Source organism: Triturus cristatus, chromosome 6 (assembly GCF_964204655.1).
Source record: "Triturus cristatus chromosome 6, aTriCri1.1, whole genome shotgun sequence".
NCBI classification, from domain to species: Eukaryota; Metazoa; Chordata; class Amphibia; order Caudata; family Salamandridae; genus Triturus; species Triturus cristatus.
The window spans coordinates 212,310,724-212,329,251 of NC_140589.1; the positions used below are offsets into that span (position 1 = coordinate 212,310,724).

At 45.3% G+C, this 18,528-nt stretch overlaps 1 protein-coding gene across 9 annotated transcripts in view; it reads left to right on the forward strand.

The window, feature by feature from the left end:
• The window catches only part of TDRD6 (tudor domain containing 6), a 2,207,410-nt gene that overhangs the window by 789,213 nt on the left and 1,399,669 nt on the right, over nt 1-18,528 (forward strand). The gene's annotated exons all lie outside the window — the stretch shown is intronic.

Consider the following 18,528-nt stretch of genomic DNA (forward strand, 5'->3'; position numbering starts at 1 on the left):
AAAGTTCCCTTCACAGGGACCCACCAGTCGATGGACCAGGGATCGTGAAGGTACCTCGAGCAAAAACACAAAGGGCCGGCTCACGGAACACTCGTGAAGTGTAGGCCAGTAATCTTTGGTGGAAAAGGTGCTCGGAGTCTGGGCTACAAGTAACTTCATGCACAGCCTCAAGGGACGTCGAGAAGCTAATGCACTTGCAAAGTGCACGGTGTCCAGGGGTACCGGTTCCACAGTACCCACGAGGGCTACGGGTCTCCGCTTTGCTGGGGACTCTGGTCAGCCTCTGGGAAGTCTGGAAACCCACCTCCTGTGTTGCAAATACTCCGGAGTCCGGCGGGAGCTTCGGAGATGCAAACTGGTAAGATGCGTCTTTGGTGCCTGGCTTGCAGGGGAGTAATTCCTTTACTCCAAGGGAGATTCTTCAGTCCTCTAGTCGTGTAGATTGTCGAAGTTCCGGGATTTCTGTATCGGTTTCGTCTGCGTGTAATCTAAAGTTCGGTAGTCAGGGGTTCCTTCTTTATAACCAAGGAAGGGTTTGGACTAAATCAGGAGACCCACCTACGGGAGGGTTTGGAATGAGGGGTGGCTGCACCCAAATCATTTGTCCAGTTTCGCACCAGAGCAGCTGGACTATGCACAGGGATACCAAATGTGCCCCCAGTGCAAACTTCAAAGCACTCTTGGAGTGCACCCACCTAGCCTCAATCCACTAAAGCCTGCCTGGGAGGTGATAACACCTCCCTCTGGCAGGAAACCTATTGTCCAGGCCTCCCCTGTCGGAGTTTCGGTCAGCAGCAGGAGGCCAGACTTGTCTGTAGCTGGCAGCATCCATTTTGTGATGCCAGGGCTCCGTTAGCTGGTACCGGGTATACTGTGCGGTCATGTCTCTCCCTCTAGAAGGGTGGGATCATACTCCCACACCAGCTACTGGTGTGGGGGTATGATTCCAAGGTGTTTGACACCAAACATGTTTCCGTGCAGCCATCCCAAAGTTAGCATTTACCGCGAGGTTATAATGCACATAAGAGTATATGGTCAGGCTGCATCACAGACAACCCCGGAAAATAGAATCCGAAGGCTGCAGAGGGCCTCTGCTCATGCATGGCCACCCTCTCACATAAAACCAAGTACCCTACCTTCAAGATTGATCAGGACTGCCATAGGGGTGACTGATAGGTTTATATGAGCAGTGACAGGGTGAGATATAGTGAACCTATATCTCAGTAAGGTGTGCATGCACCACCTCACTCAGGCTGCAGTAGCAGTCCTGTGGTGTTAATTTGGAAGGCTTTCCAGGGGTGGCATAATACATGCTGCAGCCTCTGGTAGGCCTCTGGGGTACTTATGCCCTGGGTACATAGTATACCATATACTAGGGACTTACAGGGGTACCCCAGAACCCAATCTGGAGTGTACCGAAGGTACATGGAATCAATTTAGAGAGGCAGAAGCTAGGCTGGGGTCCTGGATAGCAGGGCCCCAGCCAGACAAAAGTCGAAAAACAGTGAAACATCAGCAAAAAGTGGGGGTAACCATAAGAAGCAGATCCTACTCGCCTACAATTACTGCTAGGATTCCGAAGTGAGAAGGGATGGCCATTTGGCATGCTCTGTTTTGCAGGATTTTTTGGTATAGAAGGGTGGACACCCTCATCTGGGAGTGGGACTGCTGTGGGATTCTATTCATAAGGTGAGGAATCCACAGGCAGATGTATCCATCAGAAGAACAAGTAACTTGTTTATTTACACTGATCAGCAGTGGTCAAGTGCCCACAGTATGTAAACCAGCAAAAACGAAGTCCAGCACACAGTCAAATACAGGAGGTAGAGGCAAAAAGCCAGGGGAAACCACGCCAAGGATGTCCGGTCTAACAAATACACAAATATAAATTGAACCCTATGACTTTAAGTTAAAAAAGCCCATCTTAAAAACAAACCTCTTAAAATCTAAAGACTTTCCAGAGGATCTCTTGAAATTGTAGTCTCTCTGACTGACATGCAGGAAGCTCATCACATCAGCCAAAGCAAAGTGCTATACCAACACAGAAGAATGCTGTTCAAGACTCCCACTGCATCAACTCCCTGCCGAATCGTCCTATTCCACTTCATCAGAGTTCTGTCTGGAGATGCTCTTGCACCTTCTTAGCTATTGTCATTGCCTCCATCACCCAAGATATCTTCCTGGAAGCGCTCATGTCAGGCCAGATCTTTAAACCCCTGAAGAAACATCCACTGGACTCTGACCTTACCACTTACAGGCCCATCACTCATGTATCATTCATTCATTGGCAAGATCACTGAAAAAGCACTATGTTCAACTCTCAAGACTACATCATTGCTAACCATCTCATTGCTAACCATCTCCTGCACGACTACTTGCTTTAGAGCACGCTGTTACATTGAAACTGTTACCACGCACATTGTAAATTATTCCTTCTTGATTACAAATGAAGATGACACCCCACTTCCTCATACTATAGGACTTCTTGGTTGCCTTCCACATGGTTGACCATCCCATCCTCATATGCATCCATGAGTCTCAAATGGATTTCACCAGCAATAGCCTTCACTGGCTCTCCTCCTACCTTTCCAACAGACACCATGTAGGAGGCTGGCTTAGTATACAGTGCACACTTCTTCAAGTGATGATTTTGGTGGTCTGTGATAACCATAGAAAGCTCCCAGTGGTAGCTGTGGAGAGCAGCCTTCAGGCTTATCTTGATGTGTTAAGCAGCTTGTTTTACCAGTTTAATCTGTATTGTAAGTTAGATAGTAAGAAAGAACCCAATGTTTATCAAAAATAAGTATTTATTACAACACAATATCGCTATCACATTGGTAGATCTCCTACCTGGAGATATCCACACAAATCACAGGAATACTTCAAAAGCAATGAGGTAATTAGCACACAATGCAGCTGTTTCCAGGGGGAGACCAAACCATTTTCTAAAAGTGGAATGCGAACTGCCACGGAGAACAGGACTTGGACCAGAAGACCCAGAGGAGCTGGGGACACAAGGAACCACGCAATGTAAGTACCCAGGAACCCTACGGAGGCTGTGTGCAGAGTGGAAACAGCTGCGTGCCCAGTGCAAGGCAACGGAAAAGTTGCGATTGCGGTTCTGAAGAAAAAGGACCCTACCCAGCAGAGCCTGAAGAAACCCTTTGCAAGACGGAGGTTGGAGATTTTTTTGATACTTGAACTACGAGACAAGGAGAAGCAGGAGTCTTTCTTAGTGCTGTCTTGGTTCCAGTCGCAGTCCAACAAAGTGAAAGTGTCCAGACAATTAAAGAGCGACATAGCTTTAGGGTTGAGTCTTGTCTCGCCCACAGGTAAGCCCTTAAGCACCCTAAGGAAAGTGTTGGAACAATTTGGGGGGCCCCTCCCAGAGGAGGGTCTGGACAGATAGGTTATCCCTCCCCCCCCCATCCTTTGTCCAGTTTCGTGCCAGAGTGGGAACCGTGGGTTCCTGAACCGGCTCAAACTGGAGTATGCAAGGTGGGCACCAACTGTGCCCTTCAAAGCAGGCTGGTGGTGGCAAGTGCTCACACCCCTGCACAATACACCAATTCCGGTCTGGGAGGTGGTCACAGCTCCCTGTGGCAGTAAACATTGTACTACCTTCCCCTGCTTGAGCTTGACTTTGCCCTCCTGCTGCTCACTCGTGCCTGTGGTTGGCAGCAGCACTCGTTTGTTGGCAGGCTCAGAAAGGCTGTTCCCTGCAGTCCTGGGGTTCGGGGGTCCCCTAAGGAGCCCCCGAGTACATGGGATCATACTTCTAACACTGGAATCGGTTTTGGGATATGATTCCAACATGTTTGATACCAAACATGACCGGGTTCGGTGCAGCAACTATAGAGTTGGATATTTTGTAATGACTGATGTCCACTATACGTATTAAAATGGCTGACTGCAATTACAAAGCCTGTGAAATTGACACTGGGTTTTGTAGGGGTGTCCTGCTCATCAAGGGGAACCCTCACACCTATAACCAAGAACCGTGCCCTCCGGACTGAAGAGCCTGCTATTTGGGTGTCTTGTAGGTTTAAAGTGCAGTAACCTCCGATATAAGGAAACTGTCTGTCGTGATCGGTGCAAGCACCATCTCAGACAGGCTGCAATGGCATGCCTGCAGTCAGTTTAAGTGGACTCCCATGGATAGCATAACACATGGTGCAGCCCATGGGAGACCCTGGTGTACTTATGCCCTGGGTACCTTAGTACCATATACTAGGTACTTATAAGGGTGCACCCGTAGCCAGTTGTGGAGGTACCAAAGTACTTACCATGTCAATTTAGGGGAGAAAGCACAGTTGCTGGGTTTCCTGATTAGCAGGATCCTGGCAGACTAGGTCAAAAACAGACGCCAAGCATAAAGTGGGGGTAACCCCAAAAAGCAGATCCTACTTTCCTACACACCAGTTTGTTCACATGGGCAGGTCCAGGTCACAAAAGATCCCCATCACCTGTGAAGTCCCCCAGGATTCCATACAGTCTCCGATCATCTTCAACTTCTATATAGTGTTTCTTGTTTTTTTACCTGCATGTAACAGCTTCAGCATTCACCAATATGTCGATGATACAGATCTTTACGGGAAAGTTACTTCTGTTTCAAACATCTAGTGCCTTGAACACTGCTTGCACATATAGTCCTGGGTGCCCAGCTCCCACCTGAAGTTCAGCAAAGACTGAATTCCTATTTGCCAAGAAAAATAAACTGGATACAGTCCACTTTTTGCACAATGACCTGAACCTTGATGGCTCAAGCCCCAGCTTTCACTAAATGCCAAGTCAGTTGGATTTACTCTAGACACCAATCTCACCCTTGTTAAAGCAAATTATTTTATTAGAAAAATGCTTAACATGGTTTGGTCCAATTTGCCCAACTAGTTTGCGTTAATAAGAGGGCTTGTCACATTGCATAAAAGTGCATGTTCTTTTCTTTTTTTGTTTAATTTGCTTTTCAAAAATCATTGAAACTCACCTGCAAGCCATGGTCTCGGTCTGTGTGTGCAAATGTAACTTATCTCAGGCCTCCATGGATACATTACCAGGTTATGATATATTGTCCATCGTTGCTATGAATGCGCAGAGGCTGTCCTTGCATTAATTTTTCGGATAGACTTCTAACCGCAGAATCCTCTTAGAATATTCCCCGGGTGTCGGACTGGATCTTGAAAGTCCTTAACAGTACCTCTGTGCAACTATAGAGGGTGCCTATCCTCTCTAGTTTGGCATCACCCACGTCAAAAATGACATTGTGGTGCTCATATAAGCGCTTCCACGGCACGCTAAGATCAGTGTCGTCCCTCCCCTAAACCCCCCCCCCCCGCATCCACCCTCCCTCGCACACCAACCGCACAGATTCAGAGAGCTACCTCTGTTATTTGTTTTTACCAACTTTTTTACCTTTTCTTCGACCATGTTTAAACTATAGCTCCCATAGTGTTAGGGACCTGTTCCTTTCAAAACCTACAAGGTTTAAACCCTGCAGAGGAATGTCAGACACATGTCTGTCTGATCCCCACTTGGTTTCTCTGGTGTCTGACCAAGAGCCCAAAGCCTGCATCAAGTGCCAGTTGATACACCCTAAGGCAATTCGTGAGCAGATGAATAAACTTCGGTGTAGCAGAAGGCTCTGTGCTGTACCATGTTCCATTCCTGAGGTAGATCTCAGGACCTTTCTCAGAGCTGTTCCCTAAGACTATAGTCTTCGTGTTCCAAGACCTTTTCCTCCAAGTCAGTTAAGTTCAAGAAGTTGAAGTGTTCTTTGGCTTCCCCAACCAGATGCTGTGGTTCTAGGCCCTGCTTCTGCGCACTACCTGAGAAGCCAGCATCTGGGTCCGCTCCTTTCTACCCCAAGTTCCCCAGAGTCAGTGCGTCACCCGCCCACCTAAAAGAAGTTTATGATTGTTTTTGGGCTGCCGAGTCCCTCTGGCACGCCTTTGGGCCCCACTGAGTCACGAGGTACTCCAGCTGGTTTACTGGTGGCGGGGCCAACTCCATCCAGGTCCTCTGGATCTTCCCCAGAGTCAAGACTGAAGCTGTCATGTTTTCTTCCACTTCAGCTCTTCTCATCCAGCTCCATCCATATGTCCGCCGCTTGATAGTGAGCCCATCATCCCGGACTTTGAGCCAGCGCCACCATGGTGCCATTCAGGCCCTCCCAGCTCTGAACTTACTTCCATGAGATAGGCCCTTCCTACCTGAAAGGGGAGATGAGGAAGGATTTGGTCCCCTCGAAGGAAAATGAATCAGAAGAAAACTAGTATGAGGTGGGTGACACCATGCTTTTGGACACTTATTTAGACTCTGGCATACTTTTCTCTTCGGCCCTGTTTTAGGGGAAGGCACACCCTTCAGCACTGTGATGTGTAAGGCAGTGGAGGTCCTTGACCTACAGTTGCCAGCAGTCGAGCTCAAAACCAGCTTCACCCAGGAGCAGGTTTGACGGAACCGTTGAAAACTGATTGAGGCTGCTGGGTCTGATTCCCTCCTGCATCCAGACACAAGGTCTCTTCCAAGAATGGGGACAACTTTGGCTGTATCTGTTCGCCACCTCTGAGCTCACTGTCAGCACATCGGTTAGTTTGTTTTCAAAGCACTCTTGCTCTGAGACGCATTGTGCCTTGAGTGGAATTCAGGACTCCTGTATGCCTTTCCATCAATATCTCCCCTGCCAGAGTTCCCAAGAAGATCAGGACAGACTGGGCCCAAGTATTACTAATGACTCTGGTTTGGGCACAGAGTATGGTATGAGCATCTGTCCTCCAATCAGGCTTCCCCTTCAGGAGGATCTCCTGACTTAGCGGCTGGGAGGTTCCTGCATCCATACCTGCACACCACTATGCATGGAGATAGATATCACAGCTGAGGGTTTTCGATGTTCCTCCTGAAGTCTGCAATGTCATCTTAACAGCTAGGTGTTCCTCCACTAAAACTGTATGTTCAAGGCATATGAGCTGCAGATTATACACTGTGCATAGCTCGCCATCTGGTGTTTGGCCCGGATGTTTGCAGTTTGTTTTTCCTCTTGGAAAGTCTTTGGGAGTCACGAGTTCGGTGACTCCTCCCTTGGTTCGTATTGCGCATGGGCTTCGGCTCCATCCTCAGATTGTTTTTTTCCGCCATCGGGCTCGGCTGTAATACTTCGCGCTCCGGTTCCGAACTTTCCAGTTCAACGATCGACGCAAAATCCTCGCTCATCGAGATCCTTCAGACAATAAATCATCTTAATCACCTTCTCTTCGGCACTTCTTCGATTCCGGTCTTCGACGGCGGCCTTCGGGCCTATTCCGGCTCCGGTCTCGGCTGATGGAAAGAACTCCTTTCAAGAAGTGCCCTCTATGGGGGTCCAAGTTTCCCCACACCGATCTCCACGAGGTGTGCAACCTCTGCCTCTCCCCTGAACACGAGGCTCGAGACTGTCCCGCCTGCAAGTCTTTTCGCTCTAAAAAGACTATTTGAGATCGACGGGCTAGACGCAACATGGTTCACTCCTCGACCTCCGCTCCAGTCGACATCTTCGGGGACGACGTCGAAGCTCTGGGACAGCAGAACATCGAGGAAGAAGACGACGACCTCGTCAGTGCTTCCGAGGCCGACGACTCCGATGTGGAGGACATCACCCCGTCACAGAGAGTCGCGAGTACAATACCCCCTCCCACACCCACGCCGATACCCAAAAAGGCTTCGGTCACGCCTTCGGGCCTAGGTAAGACCAAGGATACTGCTTCTCATACCCCACCTTCGGGCCCGGTAAAGAAGCCTATTAAGCCTTCCGGCAGCTCGGGCTCGAGCCAGCCTACCATCGGCACCGAAGAAAAGATTGGCCTCCATCTCCACACCTAACCCAGTACCAAAGCCTTCGGTGTCGAAACCTGCACTGCCGGTGCCGACCAAACATCACAAGGCCCTCGGCACCGACACTCCCGTGCCGAAGCCTTCTTCGGCGCCGACCAAAAGATCGGAGGTCCCAAAGAAGCACGGCTTGGACAAGCCTAAAAAGCCATCGGCTCTGAAAACTTCGGCACCCACCGAGCAACCAGTGTCGCAAGAACTTTTTACACCGGATCCGCTCCAAAAGACTCTCACCAAGGATCCAAAAACTGGACATTTGACATTGTCTACAAAAAAGAGACACTTGGACAAACCAGCTCCACCTCCACCCCCTAAGAGGATGGACACAGCTACCTCTCCTTTCAGAGCGCCTTCCCCTCCTCCTCCCCCCTCCCCCCTCCCCACCCTCTCCACCCCCGCCTCATCGTTCCCCAACCTTGTCTCCTGTCCCAGACGACTTAGGAGACCCGTTTTATGATCCAGCAGATATGCCACAGGATCCCACCCCTACTGGATCTCCAGACCCATGGGACGACTATAATAATCCAGACATCCCAGATGTCCCACAGGATGACCTTTACCCATCTAGGCCATCCCCACCTGAAGACTCCTTGGGTTTTCACCACCTATTACAAATGGCGACACACTACCACGGGGTGGAGTTACACACTGACCCAGTAGAGGAGGATTTTCTCCTAGACACCTTTGACGACGCACATAGGTCTACTGCCATCCTACCTATGTTAAAAGGGGTGATTAAACATGCACCGGAGGTCTTTAAAGACCCAGTCAGGGCCAGGGTCCTAAACCCCCGTATAGAGAAGAAATACAAAGCCGCCCCCACAGACCCTTCATATATTAAAGGCCCTGCACCTTTGGATTCCCTAGTGGTGTCTACAGCTAGGAAACGCTCCAATTCTCAGGCGTCAGGCGAAGCACCACCACCTGACAAAGAGTCCAAGCTCCTAGACGCGTCAGGGAAGCGCACCGCGTCACAAGCCGCCAACATATGGCGTATCGCCAACACGCAAGCACTATTGGCCAGATACGACAGGGCACATTACGATGAGTTAGAGACCATCATGCACCATCTCCCTGAAAAATATAAGAACCGGGCCAATGAACTGATCCAAGAGGGAAAACTAATAACTAATACCTCTATTCGCTGTGCCCTAGATGCAGCAGATACAGCCTCCAGGGCCATAAACACCAGTGTCCTTCTACGTCGCCATGCCTGGCTCAGAGTTTCAGGTTTTAAACCTTAGGTACAAGCCTCTATATTAAATCACCCATTCGACCAAGATCATCTATTTGGCCCAAAAGTCGACGAAGCCCTCAAAGATGAAAAAAGATACTGACACGGCGAAATCCATGGGAGCCCAACAGTCACACACTCCTAGGCGCTCCTTTCGCCGCTCTTCCTTTCGAGGCACGGGCAGAGGCTACTCCTCTGATACTGCATCCACGTCCTACAAATCCCCTCCTCAATCTACCTTCACAAAGGGTTATCAAAGAGGCGGATACAGAGGAAATAATAACAAGGGCAGAGGCAAGACAAATGCCGCCCGCTCTGCCACACCTAATACCCAATGACTTTCCCCCACTCCCTCTAGACCATTCAACTCCGGTCGGGGGCAGAATACAACATTTCCTTCACGTCTGGGAGACAATCACCTCAGACAGATGGGTGACGCAAATTATTCAGTCAGGGTATTGCTTAGAACTAACATCTGCCCCCCCAAACATTCCACCCAGGCACCGCCCTATGTCTCACGAACATACTGTACTACTAAAACAGGAGGTGATCTCCCTCCTACAAAAAGAAGCCATAGAGCAGATCCCCATAAATCAGCAAAATTTAGGGGTCTACTCCCTGTACTTTCTGATTCCAAAGACAGACGAGACTCTACGACCTATCCTAGATCTCAGACCTCTAAACACTTGCATACATTCGGACCATTTTCACATGGTAATCCTTCAACAGGTTATCCCACTTCTTTCCCAGAACGATTTTCTCACCACTCTGGACTTGAAAGACGCATACTTTCATATCCCAGTACACCATGCTCACAGAACGTACCTCAGATTTGTAGTGGACGGGCAACACTACCAGTTCAAGGTGCTCCCGTTCGGAGTAACAACAGCACCAAGGGTATTCACCAAGTGCCTAGCAGTAGTGGCGGCACATCTCAGAAGACAGCACATTCAAGTCTTCCCGTACTTGGACGACTGGCTAATAAAAGCCACGTCCTACGAACAATGTGTGCAACACACCGCCGCTACAATCCAACTACTTCACCAGCTAGGTTTCACTGTGAACCACCAAAAGTCCCACCTGGTACCATCACACACAAAACAATACCTCGGTGCCACCATAGACACCTCAAAAGCCATAGCCTATCCCAATCCTGCCAGGATTGCAAATATACAGGCTCTGCGTCAAAAATTCATATTTAAACACACTCTCCCAGCAAGGGTGTTTATGCAACTGATAGGGATGATGGCCTCTTGCTTTTTCATAGTGCCCCATGCAAGACTCCAGATGCGTCCACTCCAAGAGTGTTTAGCGTGCCAGTGGAACCAAGCCCAGGGACAACTGACAGATCTGGTGTTGGTGGACGGTCGCACCCATCGCTCTCTGCAGTGGTGGAACACCACAAACCTTTCCAGAGGTCGACCGTTCCTGGACCCCGTTCCACAAATAATCCTAACAGACGTATCGCTCTCCGGCTGGGGAGCTCATCTGTTACATCTCACAGTACAGGGCACATGGACGCCGCAACAGAAGTTACTCCACATCAACCATCTGGAGTTACTGGCAATCTTCCTGGCCCTAAAATCCTTCCAAACGCAGATTTCAGGCAAGGCAAGGCAGTCCTCATTCGCACAGACAACATGACTGCCATGTACTACATTCAAAAACAGGGGGGCACACACTCTCCACAGCTCTCTCAATTAGCACAGAGCATATGGAGATGGGCAATTCCACAAAAAATCTTTCTCCTGGCCCAACACGTCCCAGGAGTCCAAAACACCGTGGCAGATCTGCTCAGCAGACAAACGCAACAGATTCACGAATGGGAACTTCACCCACAGGTTCTTCACCCGTTCTTTCAGTAGTGGGGCCATCCACACATAGACCTATTCGCCACCCACGAAAACAAAAAATGCCCAAGCTTCGCCGCCAGATATCCACACCCATTGTCCAAAGGCAATGCGATATGGATGAACTGGTCAAACAAATTTGCATACGCTTTTCCACCTCTCCCACTAATTCCATTAGTGGTGCGAAAGCTACAACAGCATTCCCTAACACTGATCCTAGTAGCTCCAACATGGGCCAGACAACTGTGGTACACCACACTGCTGGAACTCTCGGTAGTACCATACCAAAAGCTGCACCTCTCACCATGCCTCCTAACCCAGAACCATGGAGAGATCAGGCACCCGGACCCAGCTCAGCTCAACCTTGCGATCTGGCTCCTGAGGTCCTAGAATTCGGATACCTTAACCTTCCCCTGATTTCATGAATATTATCAGGGAAGCTAGACGCCCTACTACTAGGGCATGCTATGCTGCAAAGTGGAAAAGATTTGTTGTTTACTGCCACAACAACACAATCAACCCTCTAAATGTGTCCATACAGCACATCATATGTTACTTTCTCCATCTACAAAGGTGTAACCTAGCATATACATCCATTAGCTTACTTACAGAACAGGCAGCACCTATCACTTTTCAGGGTGCCTGCCATCAAGGCCTTTATGGAAGGCCTCAAAAGGGTAATTCCACCCAGAGTACCACCCTCACCTGTCTGGAACTTGAAAATAGTTCTCACAAGGCTAATGGGACCCCCTTTCGAACCATTACATAAATGTGAGCTGCAATTTCTCACATGGAAAGCAGCATTTCTAGTGCCCATCACTTCCCTTAGAAGGGTTATTGAAATACAAGCACTCACTATACAGGAACCTTTTCTCCAAATGCATCAGAACAAGGTTGTACTCTGTACCAACCCAAAATTTCTACCCAAAGTCTTTTTCTCACAACCTCAAACCATTGCGGAAAGGGCTTTACACACACTGGATGTTAAAAGGGCCTTACTTTACTACATCCAAAGAACACAACCTTTCAGAAAAACCAAACAGCTATTTGTCTCTTTCTCTCCACCACATAAAGGCAACCCTATTTCTAAATCAGGGATAGCTAGGTGGATTGTAAAATGCATACAGATTTTCTACCACAAAGCAAAACAAACGCTATCTGTTCCCCCTAAAGCCCACTCTACAAGGAAGATAGGGGCTTCTATGGCTTTTCTAGGAAACATACCAATAGATGACATCTGCAAAGCAGCGACATGGTCAACACCGCACACTTTCACAAAACATTACTGTGTAGATGTGCAAACTAAACAACAAGCTAGTGTGGGCCAGGCTGTACTAAAAACACTGTTCCAAACAACTGCAACGGATGCCGGTGGTTGCCGCTAGGGTTGGGTACTGCTATATAGTCTATGCAAAAGTGTGTAATCTGCAGCTCATATGCCTCGAACGGAATATGCTACTTACCAGTATGCATCTGTTCTTGGCATGTAGAGCTGCAGATCTATACACGCCCACCCACCTCCCCGGCTACCTGTATCCGTTCCAGTCCATCTTATTTAAATACAACACACATGGGATTCTTTACTGTTATTACTACGCTCCATCTTTCCCTGCTGGCGAAAAACAATCGGAGGATAGAGCCGAAGCCCATGCGCAATACGAACCAAAGGAGGAGTCACCGACCTCGTGACTTCCAAAGACTTTCCAAGAGGAAAAACAAACTGCAAACATCCGGGCCCAACACCAGATGGCGATCTATGCACAGTATATAGATCTTCAGCTCTACATGCTAAGAACAGATGCATACTGGTAAGTAGCATATTCCTTACTAGCCATGTAGGCTAGTAAATCTAGGGTTGCCTCGTTCCTGAACATTTGGAACAACCACACCCTGGCTAGATATTTGATCAAACCCATGGGCCGCCTGGAGTGTGGCCAACTCTTTCGCGTCATGGCCGACACTGTTAAGTATTTATGCTTCCCTATGGGATTTCGTGCTAACCCCGATTCCTCTCTCTGCCCTTGTGACGGGCGCTCTGGCCAAACCCTATTCAATGTTTTTTTGTGAATATTATATGAAATATACAACTCTTTTTAAAAAGGCGTTCTTGTGTAGATCTTAGAGAAGCATATAGGCCTCTTCTTAAATTGGGTGAGGATGAGTTAATGATTCATGTGGGGGCATTTTTGAAAACTGCTGTACGAGCTCGCAACTCAATGAATTCTGTATGATTGTGTTTTAATAGATTTGTAACGCATTGACTATTTTTGTGCTTTTTGCTTTTAATGTATTGCTACTTTGCGTGTTTTTTCATTGTATAATGTGTTCTCTTTTATGGATGTGTTTTTATTCGAATAAGGTTATGATGATTTTTATTTTGACATGAAAAAAGTGTGATCACTTTCTGTTCTTGCATAATGTGTGGTAATGCAGAGAGACCTATTGCGTATTTTTCTGGAACCCTAGGTCAAGTTGCTGCTGTACTTTCTGTATGAAATTAGTAGTGGCGACAGCCATTGCCTTTAATCAGAGTATATCAAGTGTTCTGGCTAACACATAATTTGTTAGTGCCTCATTCAGTGAAGCCATTTAATCTGCATGATAACTTAGCATCTGACAAATAGCAGATTGACTAAATAGGAGTAATTGGTATTGATCAATCAAAATGTATCTATCAAAACATGTAAAATAATGAATCCTGCCACTTTTGCCGCTTCCGAGAAGTAGTGATGATTAAATGTATTATGTTGATCATGATTGCATTGGTGTAACTGAATTATGCACCTATCCAAGACCAAATATTCAAGAAGTATCACTCTATTTGGGTAATTTGGTAATATTTGTGGCTGGCTCATGTTTAGGTGACTTACAAGCAAGTTTAAGCGGCATATGCAGTTTGCACTTGGATAGCCATTGTTGAGGTATCGTACTTGTGCAATGTGACTTCAGCACAGGTAGCTGAATTGATTGCTATTACTATAACTTGCTACATAGGTAATGAATTTTTAGTGTTACAATCTATGCTGATAGTATATTTTTGGAGTGGTGCATGACTTAGGAGGGTTGTGATCACAACGAGGTTTCATGACCTACTGGAACTCATTCGCAGTGGACCACGCCTTTTTGATTTGTTTGCTTCCTTTGAAATTGCCCAAGAACATCGCAGTAGTAATATGTGCTGCTCACTGACATATAGTGATGACATGGTTATAGTTGGTTAACAACCTCGCTGGCTCGGTTGCTAAATATTGTGCTACCAGGAGTACTACACTGCCAATGGCAAAAACAATTTAGTATATGTAGAAAATGCATGTGACTTTACTTGTGTATCAGTGTAAACACTTCTGTTTAGAGGTGGTCTCAATGAGATGTCAGAGGAGAAGAAAACTTGATAAAATTCAAATTAGATCAATACAATTTGTGGAGATAGACTTGTGGGAGGTTTGTCTTACCTGATTCACTGCTACTGCCGAAGTTTGTTTTAGAAGATTTATAAGGTGCCGCATCTACTCCAGAGTGTCAGAGCGCAAAGATTAACACATGGACCTACACATGTGGAACGGAATGGGATTGTGATGCTTTTCAAAATGTACTGGTTTAATCCTCATTTCAGAACTATTACAGAGGATTTGCCATAGATGCATATTATACCAAAGCATTGTGGGAAAAGAAGACTTGTGTAACAATGAACCTTGTAGGGAAGACAGTTGGTCCCTTTGCGAGAGAGTACAAATTGATTTTGTTGAAATTCTACCATGCAGTGGCCTGAAATGCAGTCTGGTGATTATTGGCCAGTTTTCGAAGTGCATTGAGATATACCCAACCAGGAGGTCGGGTACACAAACAGTTGCCAGACTTTTATTTAGAGAGTTGATCCCTATGTCTGAAACGCTAACTTCAGTTCATACAAAAAGGGGAAACATTTGGGGAATGGCATTAAGATTTTGTGCATTATGCATGGAACAGAATTTCCATTCTTTGTTATCCAGAAGCATTGGGTGTGGTTGAGAGGTACAACAGTTTTCTGAAAAGCATGCTGGTGAAAGTGTTTGCTTCGACTTAGTCATGCTAAACATCAGATGTATTCCCCCCCCCCCAAAAAAACACAGGGTTGAGTCCACGAAGTGTTATTGGGAAAGGCCACGAGGATTCCTGGAATACTGTCAGCAGCTCTTGTGAATATTACTGATTTGAGCTTGTACAGTATGCTCTAGCGCGCATCAGGTGCAACTTGCTACACCTTCTGTCAGTACAGGGTTGTCATAATATGCAGCAAGGCAAATGGGCCATCATCAAAAAGCATGTGAGAAAATACTGCCTTGAGTCAAGGTTGAAGGGATGCTATCAGGTGATCAAGCGACCAACACAGCTGTGAAGTGTGGAGTTTTTCGCTATTGGATCCATGCTTCTCAGACCAGCGGAGTGTGTGCTGCTGATAAAGAAACAGTGAGACAAACCATTAATTCATAGTCAAAATCAGGTTGAATACATGAATCCAAGTGGATAGGGTGAAGGGCAATATCAGGCTCAAGTAAATGAGGCCTGAGCAAACCAAGCAATAAAAACTCCTAAAACTTCAGCAGATCAAGGAAATTAAGAAGGAAGCTTTGTTCAAGATAATCTGCTTGGACCTATAAGAGGGAAAACGAGCAAAGCAGATCTTAGCAGAATTGTACAGTATCAGCTAAAGAAGTGCAACAAGGTGCTGGCAAAGAATCTGAGCTTGGCTCTGAAGAATAATCTACAAACTTTGCAACATAAGCAGATCAATATGAGTTTATGCCAAACAAGTACACCGCTCTTAAATGGCAATATCTGACAATGAATCAACTGGATGACACAAGTTGTTTTGAAGTTACTTTAATGTTAGTCGATTTTCAAAAAGCCACTGTGAAATGAAATGACAAACTAAGAAATGATTACTGATAAATAAGTTTCCTTATGAAGTGAACCATTATGAATATTTGAAAGACTACATTTTTCTTTTAGAATTTTTGCTTTCGATCGGTCTGAACCACCTTTAAAACTAATTTTTGATAACTTGGATTACTGTTGGATCACTATGTATTTTGCCATTTATTCTTTATTTTTTTTGGTTTTTTTTGTTACAAATCGAGTTATTGTTTTTCAAAACAGTAAATATCTGGCAAAGGCATGCAATCCTGTTTAGTCTATAATATTAGTTAAGCTAGTCTGTAGAATACTCCATTGCAATGTAACCGCGTATCCCCTGCCTTTCCAAAGATTTGCCTCTCAAAACTCACCCTGCCAATACAGAAAGAATTTTTATTTTTAGACCCTCACCCACTCTAGTAGTGGCATGCTTCATCGGATCTCATCCAGGTCTCTAAAAACCAGGATGGGATTGGCCATGTTTTATGGAGCAATTTGAATATTTTTCACAGCTGGGCTACCTAAGAAGTTGCAAATACCTCAAACCAATCTGTGTCCCTTTATTAATGGTTGTTTGCATATAGTTGAGAGGATTCCAATTTGGTGGTCAAGGTAATATGGGTCTATTACCCTGACAACTGGTCTACATGGGGCAGCCCTTCATCTATGGCTACTAGGGTCCAGGACTTTCTTCGGGACGCAGAACACTTTGCCCCAAGTTTGTGTTTACTCCATTCAAATCATGCATGGTGAGATATTACTTGCCTATAAATGGCTGTAATAGGTATTGATCTCCTACTGGGCAATACTAAATAGCCACATGGGAGGGGGCATACCCCTTAAGTCACACATTTTTTTAATGGTCTCATGCTGCTCTTTAACCTTCTTGAAAGTTCTGCTATCCAACTGGCTCGCTAATACTCCACTTCAACCATCTTAATACATAGACTAGATTGTGCATGGAGCTAGTAAGCACAAAGAATATCCAATTTATTAGGCGTCTACATTTGACAAATCACCTACTATATCCTCAAAATAAGCTTCCTTTGCACCCCAAATTCTATGGAGTTTATGGGGACAGCCCCTGGCCTCGCATATTGATATCTCAAAGTGGCACTTGTCCATGCTCTCTCCAACTAGTTACACCAAAGCAGGAACATTTTCTACAGTTCTGGGCAATGTCCCTTTTTGAAGACTGAGATATTGAAAAGATAGTTTATTAAAAGATTAGAAGAAAATGTCAACAATAAAAATGGAATACTCATGACTTTCCAATTTGTTTTCTTTTCATTTCAGCTGCACTTATTGGTTTTAGTATATAAACATCCCCCTAATGAGTATTCCACAAGCTCTTCTACTAGTTCAGTATTATTGAATGTCACTAATAATCGTAGCTTAAAACATAAAAATATCATAAAATGAGAAACAATTAAGAATTTGAAGAGAACTGTTACATGGGTTTATTAAAGAATTAGAGACACAAATTTGTCTGTTACATTTGTACTCACTTCTGTTTCAGAGTTTGTGACTTGTATGCAACTGCCATTGTGTAAAGCAGTTTCCTGTGCTATGTATTATTCTTTAAGTAGACAGTTATTTCGAAGTTCATGTAGATTACGATCCAATAGATAATTTAAACAGATACTAAGTGCCTAGAAGCATCACAACATTTTAGATGTCGTTTTAAGTTTTATGGTACTGACAGTGGAAGTACTAACAAATGTATGGAGATTGACTGAAGTGGAGCATGATTTTATTAGAGGATATAACGGAAGAGATTGCAAGAGTTTGACAGATTTAGAAGAAATAAGATGTGATTTGAAAGACGAGACCGATTAAAGCTTCACAAGTACATCATAGTCTTAGAATTTGAGAAGAGTAAGAAGGGAGTATGTGATTGAAACTTAGTAGACAAACTCTAGTAAGGAATAGTGTGCTTATAATTACATTATAGGTAGGTTCTTTGTGCTGGGTAGTGTTGATCTTCTGTTTAGAGGCATATATCACATTTGCAACATGACTACTTATTTCACTGCTTCTAGAGGTTAGAGGTTGGGCATGTTTGTGTTATCTAACTTTACTATTCCCCAAAATATATCCTGCAAGTAGTTTGAGTGATGTGAGTCATGGGAAAGTGAAAAGAAAATGTATTAGATGTTTGTTTTGATTCCTCCTGTAGGTTCTTTGATTTGAATGATGTAAGGATTAAAAAATTGTCAACTTTAATAGTGTTTAGCAGATGCTTTAACCAAGATTAATGATGAGATGTTTGAGATTAGATCAATGGTGATTCAGAACAGAATGGATTTACATATGCTTTTGTCTAAAGATGGCATTTGTGGGGGTGAAGATGCAACAGTGTTGTGTACAATAAGTCTTAACAAATATATTAATAACCTAACGTGAATGAGATTCACTCGTTAATAGAACCTCGGATCGGGGAAAAGATAGGTTCATGAATTGGTGGATAGGCCTGGATATACTAATAAAAATTGTTTCAACAGTAATAGTTGTAGTGAGTGTTGTCCTAATCAAGATCGGTCAATTAGTTATCAGGTATAAGTGGAGGAACGAGAAGACAATGATACGATTGACGAAGAAAGAGATTGCTCCTTAATGAATAAAAGTCAGATATCTATGTTATCTATGTTAGCCTGCAAGTGTTACAATGGAAGATTCGGCAATCAAGAA